Here is a 13250-nt window from a genome sequence, read left to right on the forward strand (position 1 = left end):
GAAGCTTGAAGTTCCATGCTGTCGCGATCAGGTCCCCCAGGCCAGGACTTGCTGGTTACTATAGGCCAAAGACCCCCAGGTACTCTCTATCTGTGAGGCTCTGCTCAGATAGTCGGAGAGAACATTCCTCTGCCCGGAATGAGCGAGCCGATAGTGGTATTGAGAGGACCTCGGATTATCTCAGTATCTCTACTGCAAGATGCGAAGGTATGAAAATGCGTCCCTTGCTGGTTGGAATATGCCAGTACCATGAAGTCGTCGCGCACGGAGCGACTCGGCAGGAACTGTAGGATCTGTAGAGGGGCCAGACTACGGCCCCTAAGACTGCCTGAATGATGGGGAGGTATCCTTCAGGTCCTGACCATAGGCCTGAACCGGAACATGCCCCGCCCCCCCCCCCCCCCCTTTTCTTTGACGAGTCCGAGAACAGCATCAAAATGTGGGGAAAGGACGAGAATATCCACTCCCATCAAGAGGTTCCATAGGTCAACCCCCATTGCAGATCTAAACGGTCCGCTGGTCCCATAGGGGCCAGAAAGTCCGGTTAATCGTTGCTTTGATACCACCGGAACTTGGGCCGCCTCACAGGGAACTTATCCTGAGGCGACCGTTCGGGACTTTAGACGGGTCAATGAGGAAAAGAGACCCAGGAAACGTTCCAAGGTAGGGCTGAAAGCTCTGCTTGACTGAGAACGGGTACTGCGACTCTCCTCAGCCTTGACACAGTCAACTGAAGGGAAGGCTCGGAGAAGGAGGCAACAGCATCTGGTGTTCCCAGGCGGTCACCCATCCAAGTACTGACCAGATCCAACGTTGCTTAACTTCGCTGATCGGACGAGAAGTGGTGTTTTCAACGTGGTATGGCCGTTGACTCAATATCATGGCTAGATACTCCAGATGTTGAGGCAGAAGTAGAGAAGGCTCCTAGCAAATTACCATGATCCCTCACTCTTGGTAAAGACCCGGAAGCTTGTCCCGGCGTTGAAGAAGGTCGAACCCGAGCCTACTGGAGTTGACCAGACCTCCAAAAGGCGAAGGAGGCGGAAGCCTGCTCCTAAGCGGCAATGAGGAAAGCAGGGAGAGTTCTCTGGGGAAAAACCTGCGATGCCGCGGCGGGATCGCCACACCGCATCTTAAGCAGGAACACCTGTAGTCTAGGCTGAATTCCAAGAGCTTCCTGGAAGATGGATGGAATGGAAACTGGAAGTACCCGTCCTTCCGATCCAGGGACTAAGGAGTCCTGCAGCCTCGTTACCAGTCTGATCGACTCTGCTGTTCCACGCTGGACGAAGTTTGTTCAACAAACTTGATCAGAGCTGAGAGGTCGACGACGGAATTCCTGTCTCAGATGCTTTCCTACGAGAAAGGATCGACTGAAGAAGCCGGGGGGGGGGGGGGGGTGAAGCTGTCGACGACCCTATGGAGGACCTCCTCCTAAGGCATGGATCCTTCAGCCCAAACGGGCAAAACTCTTGTCGACCCCATGGCATAGAGGCTCAGTGACACTGGATTCACTGACAGAGACGGAGAGATGGTAAGAGCGAGGCGCGATATCCTTGACTGATCGCGGAGATCGTGCAGGAATCGGCATCGGGAAGCTGTTATCCGGATGAGTAACCTTAGGCATCCCCCCAGCGTGAGACCTGCAAGGGGGGGTTGCCAATCCTAGAGTTTGTGAACTCTGCCACTCCCTCTAGGATTATGCCTCCCCGGGAGAGCCTCCCGTGCTACCTGTCCCTGACAGGAGGGGACCGCTATTGTACACCTTGTCTTAGCTGCCGTAGCCGGTCCGATAACTTAGGCCGACGAGGCTGAAAGAAGAGGCGTTGGAGGCCTGCAGGGTCTGGAAGAAAACGCCTTGGAGGAGTGAAAACGGAAGTCGACTTCCTCCGCACAACAGCTGTCCATGTCTCTGTCCTTGGGCTCAAACAAGCTCTTCCCAAGGATGGAAGAGTGTTTGAGCTTGCCGACATCCACGGATGAGACACCCGAGGGGAAGCCCTCGGTCACTGCGTCTAGATGCTCCAACATCGAGTTTGCCCGCAAGTTCGAAACTTGGCGACGGAACGCAAAGGAGCTTGAGCCTGAGAGGAGGAAAGTACCTATGATCTTCCTGGAGCTTCCTTGTACAAAACCTCGGGTCGCAACCGAGGAGGGAAAGGACCTGGTAAGCCCCTTCCACAGGATGGAGAAGAGGAAGGGCTAAACCAGTCACCCCTTGCCCGACGGATAAATCTCGAAAGGAAAACTCCCTGGCACGACCCTTCCAGGGAATGACGAGGAGGAAGGGCTAACCCAGGTTTTGGAAAGAAGAATGTTGCCCAGACCTCTCTCAAGATTCTTCCTGCTCTTGCACGGGGTGAAGACCGTGTTCTGGAAATACGCGCTCCAGAAGACTCGCCAGGCTGGCCGTGTTGCGAAACCCGGACGGGAATTGCGGTCGCAATCGCCCTGGCGCTCGCGCGATGGTAAATCAATGGTTCGCGTGTGGCCGAACGTGGAAGCGCCAGTGCGCGGGCACGCAGGAGCGCGGACGAAAGTGGAACACCGTCGGTTCGCGCGATGGAACACCATTGATATGCGCGATGGAACACCGTTGGTTCGCGCGCGGGCGAACATTGGAGCGCATGTGCGCGGGCGTGCGGTCGCGTGGGAACGTGGGCGTGCGGTCGCGCGGGCACGTGGGCGTGTGGTCGCGCAGGCACGTGGGCGCGCGGGCGAGCGCAGGCACGTGGGCGCGCGGGCGAGCGCAGGCGGTCGGGAGACCGATGGTGTGTAGGCGGGCGATGGCGCATTGACGAGCAATGGCGTGTCTTAGCGAGCGAAGGCCCGTAGGCGAGTGAAGGCGCGTTGGCAAGCGATGGCGTGTTGGCAAGCGATGGCGTGTTGGCAAGCAACGGCTCGTTGGCGAGCGGTGGTGCGTTAACAAAATGCTAGAGCGCAGGCGAAGAATCGCGCGGGCGCGTAGGAGATCGCTGACGCGCAAGAGACTAGGGATGATTAGCGCGCATCGCACTAATCAGAAGGCGCGCAGGTGCATCAGGAAGGAAGAGTCTTTGTCCAAGACCTGAACCGAAGTTCTAGGTTGCGCGGGCGAACGTGGGCGCACAGGGCGCGTATCAGGAACTGGAAGCGCAGGTGCGCTCTGACGGGCAGGAGATCTAGAGCGCTCAGGAGACCGATGGTGCGCAGGATGCACAACAGGAACAGCAGGATGTTCGGAGTCCTCAGGAGAGCGCTGGCGAGCAGTAGGGCGACGATCATCAGGAGAGCGCTGACGAACAGGAGAGCGCTGGCGAACAGGAGAGCGCTAGCGATCAGTTAAACGCTGATGAGCAGGAGCGCGCCTGTGCGCTAACACTGCAGAAGGGCGCGCAGGGGAACCCTGACACGCAAGGGAAGCACCCCCCGTGGGAGGCAACCCTTTGCCCCGAAGGGATGACGAGGTCAGACTGCTGTCCATCTGCACCAGGGGCGGAAGGTCAGGAAGGCGTTGGAGATCAATCCCCGGATAGATCTAAGGAGGTAGGAGCTGCAGGCTGCATACGGAGGAGATTCAAAAAGGCGCCTCTTAGCACCCTTATAGGGAGATGGGAGGCCCTTAAGACGTAGCGGACGGTGAGCCTTACGGCGAAGGCGGCCAACAGCAACAACAGCAGAAGAATCCTCCGAAGAGGAGTCTCTATGAGTGTACTCCCTCGCGAACGAAAGAGAAACACTTCGTAGAAGAGACGGGTCAGCCAGTGACCTAAAAAAAAGCAATCCTCCGAAGAGGGGCTCCTGCAGTTGCCCAGCCCCTTGAGCGTAACTGCAGGTGCGACCGCTCAGCACCAAGAGCATAGTCGCACGAAAAAAAGGCAAGAGGAGATCCCCCCAAAGGGAAAAAACTCAAGCCTGGATAGGAAAACTTCCCTCGGAAGGAAAGTTACCCACCCAAGGAGGCAAGCCTCCTGAGTGTTCTAAAATGAACTGGAGAGCTGTCAATCGTCATGGGAGTACTACCAGGAGAAGGAGACACGCCCCTGACGAAGATCTATAGGGGAGGCAGCAACAGCAGAATCCCCAGGCCTCAACAAGACAGCTCACTCCGTTGCCACATTACAGAAACGAACTAGATCGTTAACTGTGTAAAATAAAAACAAAAAAGGGATTTTGACGTAGGAAAAATCTATTTCTGGGCGAGAGACCCGTGCCGCCCAGTGAAATGCTCCTTTAACATCATTTTTAAGGTAAAAAAACTGCTATAAATTTACCAGAGAAAAATTGTATAGGAATGCTAGGTTGAACCCAGCTGGCTCACCTTAATAAGGTGTCGGTATACTACTGGGGCGTGAATTAATCACAACCAGAGGCCTCGCACCATTTAGATACTGTATCTCCTGTCAATATCCCCGAACAGCGAGGTGCCGTTCAACATCCTACTACTACTAGCAATCCCACGCCAGTGACGTCACTCCTTATAGCACCCCAGATTGGGGCCCAATTAGGGAGGGACGGGTGACGGGTGGGTTCACTGGGCGGCACGGGTCTCTCGCCCAGAAATAGATTTTTCCTACGTCAAAATCCCTTTTCTGGGCTCCGACCCGTGCCGCCCAGTGAAATCGTACCAGAGAATGGGGACCCAATATGGCTAACTACCTGAAGGGAATAACACAAAATTAACATAGCTGATGAGTTTTAATATAAAAAGAGGGAAGTGGAAACCCGTAAAATAGATCAACATGTAAATGACAGTGATAATAGACATGGTACATAATCAAAATTAAACCCGTAGGTAAAAGTCAACAGGTATGAATAATGATAATACAGCTTGGTAATCAAAATGCAAAATAAAGCATTCAATCATAGATATAAATATTTAACATAACAAAAGAAGATCAGCTCGGGGATTTCAAGAACAAGTGAAATCAAAACAATTCGTGAAATTGATCAATTGAATAATAAAATGATACATCATGGTAAACAAAACAGGTGGGAACAACAGGTAAGCCAGGCACGAGGGAAAGAGGACAGAGCAAGACGTTGTGATTAGGACTCAGTACCTTCGGGAGGAACTATATTCCCTGCAGCTACTGTGGCAAATCTAAGAGCTTCTACAGGTTTTAGGTAGTGGCGCTTGAAAACTTTAGGGGACTTCCAACCCGTATATTTTGAGAGCTCATCAAATTTCATATGGTGGAAAAAATTGAGGTAGCCACAGCTCGAATATCATGGACATGTGGGAATGATTCAGGATTAGCTTGTTTAATAAAATAAAGAATTTGTTGCCTGATTCCCTTAAGGGTAATAGTTCCTCCGTGTTCTCTAATAAATAAGGGCCCTGTGGTTGTAGTGGAAGTTCTACTTAATTAGGATTTCAGGGTGGTAACTGGACACAGGGATGGATCCCTAGGAAGTGGAACAATCTTCCAGGGGGACCACATGTTTTGGGGGTCCTCATTTTTAGCCAGGAACACTTTGTTAGGGGAGAGAAGGACCTCACCTGAAGAGAGAAACTCTATATGACCTGGGTCTCTAGATAAGGCTGACAATTCTGAGATTCTGGGGCCAGAGGCGAGGCTCAAAAGAAAAAGTGACTTTCTTAATAATGCCATATAGTTACAGGATTCATTTGGGGTGTCAGAGGCTAGCTTAAGAACATCGTTCAAAAACCAGGAAACTGCGCTAGGGCGAGTGGAAGGTTTTAGTCTGGCACAAGCTCTCGGAATGGATGAGAAATATGAATCTGTTAAATCAATGTCAAAACCAATATGGAAGATCTTTTTTAAGGCTGACTTGATTGTAGTAATGGTACTGGCTGCCAGGCCTGATTCGAAGAGAGTTCTGAAGAATGTCACAGTTAGGTTCATTGTCATTTTCTCAACTTGGGAATCTTTCAAGAACTTAGCTAATTTCTTGACAGCTGAGTCATATTGACGGAGAGTAGATTCCCTTTTGTCAGATTCCAGGAAAATAGTATTCAAAGGATCGATGTTTGCACCTCGTTGGGCTGCGAACTTCATGAAGTCCATAAAGTTAGGGCATTCAGAATCCTTGAGGAAGCGAACACATTGCGAGTTTGTACTGTCTGTGTTAGCACCGGATTGGGAATCCGCCGGGGGCGGAGACCTAGTTCTAGCAACAAGGGGAACCAATTGCTCTTGGGCCAGTTGAGGGCTACGAGAGCCACTTGACCTTTGAAGGATCTGAGTTTGTGCAGAACTTTCAGCAGGAGATTCACCGGAGGAAACAGATAAATCGTCTTCCAGGTATTCCAATCTAGAATCATAGAGTCCGTGGCATAAGCCTGAGGGTCCAGGTTGGGGGCTAAGTAACAATCCAGTTTGCGATTGGATTCCGTCGCAAACAGATCCACCTGGAGACCCGGGACTTGAGAAAGTATCCACTGGAAAGATCGATTGTCTAGTGACCATTCCGACTCTAGCGGAGTCGTCCGGGAAAGGGAGTCCGCTACCACATTCCGGACTCCTGCTAGATGGACTGCTGACAGGTGCCACTTGTGCATTGCCGCCATGGAGAAAATCTGCAATATGACGTGGTTTATTTGGGCTGATCTGGAGCCTCCTCTGTTGAGGCAGTGAACTATGACTGCACTGTCGAGAACCAGTCTGATATGGAGATTCCTGGCTGGATTGAGACGTTTTAAAGTGAGGAAGACTGCCATGGCCTCTAGGACGTTGATGTGCATTTGTTGGAAGACCGGTGACCATAACCCTTGGACTTTCTTGTGTTGGGAGTAACTTCCCCACGCTGTTAAGGAGGCGTCTGTGTGAACGACGAGTCCCGGGACTGGATGTTGTAAGGGAACCGACTTGGAGAGATTCTTGATCTTCGTCCAAGGCTGTAGACTTTTTCTCAGGATTGGGGGAAGGCGAGCACGTCTGTCTCGGCGTTTTGCGGTTGCTCTGGAGTGTCACACTCTGCTTATGTCCTTGAGTTTGGACCTTAGGACGATGTCTGTCACGGAGGCGAACTACAAGGAACCTAGGATCCTCTCTTGGTTCCTTCTGGAGGTCAACTTCTCCCTGAGAAATTGTTTTGTATTCCTCGCAATCTCCTTCCTTTTGGCTTTGGGGAGGCACAGCGTATGGGAGCATAGGTCCCATTGTAGTCCCAGCCATTGAAACTTGGTCTCCGGAACCAGGCGGGATTTCTCGAAGTTGACTTGGAATCCCAGTTGTCGAAGGAAGGTGAGGACTTTGTTCGTTGCTATGCGGCAATTCTGGGCATTGTCTGACCAGATTAGCTAATCGTCTAGATAGGCTACTACCTGTATCCCCTGAGTCCGAAGCTCTTGAATTACTGTCTCTGCTAGTTTGGTGAAGATTCTGGGTGGTATGTTGAGCCCCAATAGCATCACTTTGAATGCATAGGCTTGTTTGCCTAGCTTGAAGCCCAGAAAAGGACGAAAATGCCTTGCTATTGGAACGTGATAGTAGGCATCGGTAAGATCGATGGAGGTGGTGACGGCCCCACGGGGAAGTAAGGTCCGCACCTGCGAGACGGTAAGCATATGGAATTTGTCGCAACGAATGAAGGAATTTAAACGAGACAGGTCCAGGATTACCCTTCGTTTGTCTGAGCCTTTCTTTGGCACGCTGAACAAGCGTCCTTGAAATCTTAAGCGACGAATGCTTTGGATCGCATTCTTTTGTAGCAGATCTTTTGTGAAGGAACGTAGTTCTTCTGTTGGCAGTTGGTAGAAGCTGTTCGGTGGAGGAGGTCCCTGTATCCAGCTCCACCCTAGTCCTTTGGAGATAATGCTGGAAGCCCAATCGCTGAACTTCCAACGGTCTCGAAATATGTACAGTCTCCCTCCTACCTGCGGCTTCTCAATGGGTGGAGGATGATTTGCCTCCTCTGCTTCCACGGGAAGACTTGCCTCGGTGGTAACCCCTTCCGCTACCTCGGGAACGAAAGGCACCCCTGGAACCCCTGTGACGCTGGTAGCCACGGAAAGAGCCCTGAGCCTCATAAGTGGGGTTAAAGGCGGGGGAGAAGGAAGTCGAGGCAATCTGAGACAGGGACCAGGACGTATTGTTCTTGCTGTTGGCCCTTTGATGTAGAAGGCTGGGGACCTTGGGGAGCCGGTTGGACTGAGACCGGTTGAACCCTGAATTGGGAAGATTGGAAAGGCCTCAATCTCTTCCTACCTCGGATTGGGGTACCAGTAGGCTTATATTTCCTCTTTGAAACAAGGCCCCATCTAACTTTGAGGTTTTGGTTGGCCCTAGCTGCCTCGCTAAGGACCGAGTTAACCAAATCCTCCGGGAAAAGATCCGGGCCCCAGACTGGAGCTTTGATGAGCCTATTAGGCTCGTGCCTAATGGTGGCTTCAGAGAGGACGTGTCGTCGACAACGGGTCTTGGCGTTTGCAAAATCATAGGCGTCAGCCATAAAGTTTTGCAGTAATGACTTAGTGAGGACCTTAAGGAGGTCCTCCTCGTTGTAAGTGGCGACGGTCAATTCGGAAAGGGCAACCGAATTGAGAGACCTGCCGAATCTGCACCTCGAATCAAATTCTAATTTAATAAGAGACTCCGGGAGTTTGGGAAGCCGTTCGCTGAACTGCGTCGAGGCACAGTCCGGGCTCAACTTACCTACTGAAAAGGTAGCTGGGGCATTCCGCCAACATTCACTGTCTCCCGGAAAGAGAAGGGAGGTTAAGTCGGTCTCCCTGAGTTGGGGTAAAGGCTTCTCGTCTTTGATAGCCTGGAAGACCGACTCTAAGATCTTGGTCGCACATGGTGTAGGGGTCTGGTCGTCGGCCACAAACATAGTATACGAACTTTTGTAGGCCGTAAGCATTGTGTTCAAGCAGTCCCACTCATTGAACTCTCGGACCAAGACAGACTGTGCTTGTTCCTTAGGAAAAATAACAGTTTCCTTTGGGACCTTATCTAAACGGATCAGAGCCTCTTCCGTGAGGCGAGCGTAGCCGGGGAAGGGGAATTCAAGAGGCCGGGTACCGAAACCTTCGATTGACAGCATACCCTCCGAGAAGGGGGCATGCAATACTAACCTCCAAGGGTTATTCTTATTGAAAGGAGGAAACTTGGAGGCGTCGGGGATGGGGTATTGCTGTTGTGGTGGTGGTAGCCCCGAGCTCATGAGGCCTTGTACTAGGCTCTCCACAGAAGCTATCCTCTCTTGCGATTGCTTCGTATGAGACGATAGCATCGACTCAAAACGAGCAAACAGTTTCTCAGAAAAATCCTCCACGTTAAATGATCCCGCCTCGGGGGGGAACAGGTGCCAGAACAGAGACTACTCCTTGAGAGGTTGAGGGCACAGCAATTGGGTCTTGAGAGACTCTGGTGGAGGAGGATTTAGCCTTCGAGGATGATGATCTCGAAGGCTTGTGTTCTTGGGAAGACTTGCGAGTCTTATATAAAGGCTTACGATGAGCCTTCACTTTGGGGGGAACAGGCCGGGAGCTGAGATCAGTCCCGGTTGTCCCCGGAGAACCTTGAAAAGAAGATTGTTCGGAAGTAGAAGAGAAAGCCGGGCTAGGGAGAGGAATCTTAGCCCGGGAACCACCTGACTCACCTACGTCCCTACCTGCGTCGGGATCATCCAGAGCCATGGGTTCCACATCGAGGTTGAGGGTAGCGACGTCCTCAGTTAGGGTGCCGCCCGTCTCCCCTTGGTCCGGGGCCAGAAGAAGAGATTCAATGCTCTCGATGATCGGGTCCGCCAGCTCTTTGGGGACCGCAGCCGATGTTTTAGCATTGGGGTAGAGGCGGGAACACCATTCCTCAGAAAGGATATAAGGCTGTTTGGCCTTCACATTGCTGGCGAACCCGCCAATCCAGATCTTGAGGGTAGCTCGGGCTGTGTCCTTTTCAAGCTGGGTGCTCTGAAAGAGAACAGACTATTAGCGAGGAATAAAAGTGCCAAAGAAAAAGTGGAGAAGTCCAAGGACTTCGTAGGCACGTAAAAGGCATGCGGGAAGTCCAGAGGACTGTGGCCTTAAAATAATAAAATGATTAAAAGAAAACATTAAAATTAATTATAACTCCCCACAAGTCTGTATTAATGTAAATGCACTCACCGAGTCAGATGTTAGAGTGGAGGTCAATTTGTAGCAGACTACACAATTGTCCGGATGCCAAACAGCTAGGTCATCCACTTGAAGAGAGCAGTGAGCATGCGAACGACACACATCATGGCCGCAGGGTTGGTGGAGAACAGCGGCACATGCCGTCATCGCACAGCGTACAATCTGTAAGATAAAAGATACACGAGTATCTTAAAGGAAAGCAATTAGGGGCCGCTCCGGCCCCGGGGCTTAAATATTATAAAAGTTAATATCATGATGATAAATTTTTATATATATAGCTATAATTATCTTGAATGGAAGCAAATGAAGGGCACGGGGGCCCGGGTGCTGCAATTCTATATATATAAATCAAACACATGATAAAACTATTCATATAAATGCCTTAAATATATTGAATGAAGGCAAATAGGGGACCCCGGGGGGCCCGGGGTGCTAAATAAATCATATATCAAATACATGATAAAAACTATTCATATATAAATGCCTTAAATATGTTGAATGAAGGCAAAATAGGGGACCCCGGGGGCCCCGGTGCTTAATAAATCAAAATAGCAGATCTATTTGATTGTAAAATTATTCAATTAAATTAAGTCAGACCGTAATCGTGATCATATCAAAGAAGGAAGGCAAGGTCGAGAACTAGGATCGTATATAATAGATATATGTGACTAAAATATAAAGGTAATCCAAGTAATAATGCATAACGTTGGCTCCGGGGGCTCAACTAAACAACTCGACCGGATGGTAATGAATAAAAGCTACTTCCGGGGATCCCGTCATGAAAGTTTTTATATATTTATATATCTATCTATATGAGGTCCGTGAGGTGCGTGACACTAGAGAGGGGGAAGGGATCTTAAATGGGTCCGTGACGTGCGGGACCGAGAGGGAGTAGCACGTACAAAACTTAATAAAATAAATAAAATAACATAACAAGGTACCACGGACCAAGCCGAAAACTTCCCGCCGATCGTTGGCCAAACGAGCGACGGAAAGAAAACGACTACGACCGGGTAGAGTAGTGGAAAGAGTAAGTAATGTACGTTAATGTATAATAATAGTATGCCTCACAGATCAACGGGAACCGCCCGTGCAAAGCGGATACCCCCGGGAGGGGTACATAACGCTATAAAGTGACTTAAACTCGATCGGGAGAGAGAGAGGGAGGGAACCCTGGGGTGGGGTATCGGCAGGAGGAGGCTAGGAGTGGGGCGATAGCAGGTATACCAACCTGCCAGACCCACGATTGATATGATCACGCGGAAAGACTAATAACACTATAATAAACATAACACATGGTAAAACAAGATATGAAGGCATGCTGGATGATAATAATAATAAAATTAACTATACTGTACATCAATCGTAAAACAAACGAGGGAGCGAACATGAGACAGGAGAAAACCAAGCCTGACGGCGCTGAGAGTAGGCAGGGCTACCAACATAACACTGAGTCATTGAAGTGCTAACAAAATGAAAACTAATATGTAATATCTGACTCATGAAAGCCCCTCGAGCTAATGCAAGCAAACGAATGACGTTAAAATGATAAGCAAGTCCATGGCGTGCGAACGTAAATAATCCAAGTAATAATATGTGGAATAGAACGCCGAAGGCGATCAGGCATGCCAACCTACCGAAAATACGCACACGTATATGTAAAAACTGTTATCATAAAAACAGGACAATATAAAATTAATACGGTGTGTGAACCGTGGATATACATAAGGTTCATAACGAGAAACAATCAGTATGGAGGACTCATTGAAAATCGTTAAGAACGAACGAGAGAGAGAGAGGAGGGAGCCGATCGCATGAGAGACCCACGCAAGGTCGTGAATAATAAAGCTGAATAATATAAACAAAAAGGGGCAAGGCCCCCTCCAAAATCTCAAAACTCATAGATCTGGTACTTAACTTAGATGGAGTGACAATGGAGTCCGACATCTTGAGGTAAATCCAGAAAAAAACCAGCGAAATTCACACATAAGGCAAAATACGGCTAGCAAGCTGCATGCTATGAAAGGAGTGACGTCACTGGCGTGGGATTGCTAGTAGTAGTAGGATGTTGAACGGCACCTCGCTATTCGGGGATATTGACAGGAGATATCTAAATGGTGCGAGGCCTCTGGTTGTGATTAATTCACGCCCCAGTAGTATACCAACACCTTATTAAGGTGAGCCAGCTGGGTTCAACCTAGCATTCCTATACAATTTTTCTCTGGTAAATTTATAGCAGTTTTTTACCTTAGAAATGATGTTAAAGGAGCATTTCACTGGGCGGCACGGGTCGGAGCCCAGAAATCATTAGTTAACATTCATTCCCCCGGGAAGACTCCGAAGAGGAATCCCGAGGGAAAAAAAAAAAAAAAAAAAAAAAAACCACAAGAATTACACAACAGGCACGTGGCCTCACAACCACTTACACTCACGGAAGGAGAGCTGTAACAAACAGAATTATAACAATTATAATTATGAAACTGTAATTGCGTAATTTAAAAAATGAATGAACACAAATAAAGAACGAAAACCCCGAAAGGAATCGTTCTACAAAACTGAAAAATCAACCAATACAATTAGATTCATAAACTAATTGAGACAAAACATACGGCGTAGGAACCCCACCCACACGGGAAGGAAGCTACTCAGACGTAGTAAACGTAGTAAGGGTGAACGACCTCAACAGAGAGAGAGAGAAAGACCGAAGTCAAACTCGATCGCAACCCATGAAATTACACCGTGGTGGCCTAACTGCCGAGGGCTCCACGGAGATATCGTACACCACACACACAAGCACAAACTCTGAAAAGGAAACTTACTGATTTCTATACTCAAATATATACATAAACACGAAAAAATGTTTACATATATATTGAGTAAAAGAAAAGTAAGTGATTAAGTAAAGACAAAACAAATAATGGCTGCCAAGCGAGGACAAAGACAGAGACGTCTGTCCATTGTCCGAGCTAAAAGTGAAGTGAGACATTTCATCGGTGTGTGAGGGAGGGAGGGGTAGCAAGCTACCCCTCCCCCTACCCCTGCTAACTAGCGCGGGGTAGGAAACCCTCGTTAAAATCTAATGGCTCGTCATTTCAGCTACGCCGAAAGTAATATCCAATGTAAATAGCGTGGTTTGTATTTCGGTTACGGAACAATTCACATTTTGAGTTTGGCATACTGCCAGATT

General features: G+C 49.3%; 1 protein-coding gene and 1 non-coding gene across 5 annotated transcripts in view; both read right to left on the reverse strand.

Moving 5' to 3' along the window:
* The window catches only part of LOC137625967 (late secretory pathway protein AVL9 homolog), a 463937-nt gene that overhangs the window by 245163 nt on the left and 205524 nt on the right, over window positions 1-13250 (reverse strand). The window lies entirely within an intron of this gene.
* LOC137626373 (5S ribosomal RNA) lies at window positions 754-872 on the reverse strand. Its single transcript, XR_011041032.1, has one exon. It is a non-coding gene; the product is annotated as a 5S ribosomal RNA (ribosomal RNA).

The sequence above is a fragment of the Palaemon carinicauda genome, chromosome 33 (genome assembly GCF_036898095.1).
Source record: "Palaemon carinicauda isolate YSFRI2023 chromosome 33, ASM3689809v2, whole genome shotgun sequence".
In the NCBI taxonomy this organism is placed as follows: domain Eukaryota; kingdom Metazoa; phylum Arthropoda; class Malacostraca; order Decapoda; family Palaemonidae; genus Palaemon; species Palaemon carinicauda.